Here is a 784-nt window from a genome sequence, read left to right as displayed (position 1 = left end):
TTTCTAATTTTTAAGAATTTAAATGTTTGCGAAACAAAAAGTCAGACGCCTATCATTTTTAAGCCAATCAATTGTTAACTTAATTTCAATTTCATGTATAAAACTTTATGATTTTACTGTTTGGTTATGGTTGTTGTCTTTTGTAGATGGAAGATTACATGAATACAAACATAAATGAGCTCAAAGAACCTGTTAGTATTAATTAAGACCATGAATGCACAAAATGATACCAAATGTCCAAATGTTAATTACTCATTTAATGGGCCAGCGGTGGTTCAGGTTCACCAACTTATGTTAATTCACAGTTGGCAGTTGGCACTTGAAGTCTTCAACACATGCTTTTCCATTACACTATAACACTTGAAAATTTAATACTAGTAGTACTTTAGAACTTTTATTTTAATGTATTTATTTATATCTTCAATATTTTATCCATCATTTTAAAATTTTAATTTTTTAATGTATTAATTTGTCGAAAACTAGCAATATTATTGGATGGGGGTGAGTCAATATGTTTATATATGCATGATTCATATTCAAATACATTGAATTATAATTATACCAACATTTTAAAATGATAAATAAAAATGAAATAAATAATGATCATGGCATTACTTTTTATTAGTGTGTACTTAATTATTTAAAAAATAAGATAAATAGTTGAGGCAGTGGCCATTGCAAAGCATAATCAAAAGTCGACCCACATAAAATAATAATAAAGACATCCAAAGATAAAAAAAATATGAAAAAACAAGGATTTAACTAATATGTATCTTTAAGACAC

Source organism: Arachis ipaensis, chromosome B06 (assembly GCF_000816755.2).
Source record: "Arachis ipaensis cultivar K30076 chromosome B06, Araip1.1, whole genome shotgun sequence".
In the NCBI taxonomy this organism is placed as follows: Eukaryota; Viridiplantae; Streptophyta; class Magnoliopsida; order Fabales; family Fabaceae; genus Arachis; species Arachis ipaensis.
The sequence above is the reverse complement of the archived record's forward strand: the minus strand, read 5'-3'. Positions refer to the sequence as shown.